Source organism: Macrobrachium rosenbergii, chromosome 9, assembly GCF_040412425.1.
Source record: "Macrobrachium rosenbergii isolate ZJJX-2024 chromosome 9, ASM4041242v1, whole genome shotgun sequence".
In the NCBI taxonomy this organism is placed as follows: domain Eukaryota; kingdom Metazoa; phylum Arthropoda; class Malacostraca; order Decapoda; family Palaemonidae; genus Macrobrachium; species Macrobrachium rosenbergii.
The window spans coordinates 46,265,465-46,267,731 of record NC_089749.1 but is presented as its reverse complement, the minus strand read 5'-3'; the positions used below and the strand labels follow the sequence as shown (position 1 = coordinate 46,267,731).

Sequence of the window (2,267 nt, the reverse complement as noted above, 5' to 3'; positions counted from 1 at the left end):
CGGCACCCCAAATTTTCTGTGCAGTTCAATTATCCCGTCACAGGATGTTTCTTCTGTATGACTCCCTAAGTTAATAGGTCATTGTTTGCAGCAGGAACTACTTATTTTTGGACCAGTAAGTTTTAATGATTGGGGGTGCTTTTCAAGATACTTATAATTAGCAATTAGTAACTACTAATGACTTCTGATTATCGTGGATTGGACGCGATGGGGAAGAGGGGAGCTACGCAAGATTGTTGGCGCCCAAATTGTCTGTCATATTCATTCAGTAACACCTCATTGCATTCAGGACTTGAGTGGTTTTAAAAGTGATAGAAGGTCCGGCGCCGATGTTTGTGGGGGAGGGTTTGCTTGGAGGGGAGGGGGCCGCTGTGCACGGTTGGATAGATGGCGGGACATGAGGAGTTACGAACGAGTTGAGAGAGAGTTTAGAAATGAATGCGGATTGCCTCGTCGAGGCCTTCCCGTTTTTATTTTGAGATGATATTTTTTTTTTTACTGATTCTCTCTCTCTCTCTCTCTCTCTCTCTCTCTCTCTCTCTCTCTCTCTCTCTCTTAATACTTGTAAAAAGTGGCTAACAGCCAGGCACATATTGTTAATGCGACTCACACGGAAGTAAATCTTTCCTTTCTTCGCCAGGCATGGGAGATCGATCTCGGGTTCCTCACTTATGAGCAGAGATTTGTACTAGGTAGGAGAAGGAAGGTTTGGAGCAGATCAGTATGCATATGCAATTATATATTCTTGGGTTGAACTTAATCTGTTTCTGCTGTTTTTGTTTTATGCTTAGCTGGCTTCGGAAGGTCGGCTCAGGCATAATAAGGTCCGTAACTGGAAGGTGATGTCGAGATAGTAAAAAAAAAAAAAAAAGAAGCCTGGTGATTTCCGAAAAGCTTAGTTGAAGGGGATTATGCTTAATGGCTTTTTGTGAAAACGGCTTATTATCTTTACTGTCGCATGTGGACCTTCTGGGCTGTTGCAGCTTTGTCAGCAAATTAGTGCTGTCGGTATTTTTTTTTTTTTACCGTGCGTATATGCACGTTATAAATGTTAATTCAATGGGCATCTCTTTTAGTTTCTTTATTGCCAAGTTAAAGTGTGATTTTGGAAGTATTGTGGTCTTGATTTGATTGATATCTTTATAATAATGAGGATCGGATATATATATGATATATATATATATATGTGTGTACATATAGAGCTTATTTTGTGTTGTATTCGTCATTTGCGTGTACATATAGAGCTTATTTTGTGTTGTATTCGTCATTTGCGCATATTGTAGATAAACTTTTGTCATTTAAATGAAAATATTGTCTTTTCCTCACATTGCACTGTTACCACAAGGTCATTATTATTGTTTTTATTCATAACGCGCACACAGTCATGTCGAACAACCTCATAAGGACATTAACTTGAAAAGCAGGCAGGCTTGCTCACGACAGATTGCCCATGATTAAATGTAATATGAAGAGAAGTAACAACGCACTATAGACGAAAATCAATAGAGCTTGTATTTGACGTTTTTCTCCAACTAATCTGATCAGATAAGGCTGTGATGCTGTAGACTACTGTAGACTTGAAATATGCTTGCCGGGCTGGCCTCGATACTTATGGCTACGGCGCAGCCTTGGAATTTCAAGTCAGGATGGCCGAGCGGTCCAAGGCGCTGCGTTCAGGTCGCAGTCCGGTCTTCCGGGCGTGGGTTCGAATCCCACTCCTGACACGAAATTTTCGAGATGCAGATCGTTGCGTGAAAGTGGGTAGGAGTGAGACTTGCTTGCCCGTGTTCAGTTTTCGAGTTGGAGACCGCTTAATGATCGGTGGGTACCGCGCGTGGTGTGGGCAGGGAAAACTAAGAGTTTAGATGTTATCTTGTTCAAATTTCAGTTACGTTTTTAGCAGGAAACTTTGGTCATTGCTGTATAACAATCCGAATAGCACCAGTGGTTCGTAACCGACTTTGGTATTGCAATCCTAATAACAACAGGGTTTCGTAACCTATGAGGTATTGCAGTAGTGCAATCCTAATAACAACAGGGTTTCGTAACCTATGAGGTATTGCAGTAGTGCTATCCTAATAACAACAGGGGTTCGCAACTTAGTGTTGTATTGCACTAGTGCAATCCTAATAACAACAGGCGGTCGCAACTTAGTGTTGTATTGAAGTAGTGCAATCCTATTAACAACAGGGGTTCGCAACTTAGTGTTGTATTGCACTAGTGCAATCCTAATAACAACAGGGGTTCGCAACTTAGTGTTGTATTGC

At 41.4% G+C, this 2,267-nt stretch overlaps 1 non-coding gene across 1 annotated transcript; it reads left to right on the top strand.

Moving 5' to 3' along the window:
- The first annotated feature begins 1,640 nt into the window (after positions 1-1,640).
- Positions 1,641-1,724, top strand: TRNAL-CAG (transfer RNA leucine (anticodon CAG)). The gene has a single exon. It is a non-coding gene; the product is annotated as a tRNA-Leu (tRNA).
- The last annotated feature ends 543 nt before the right edge of the window (positions 1,725-2,267 follow it).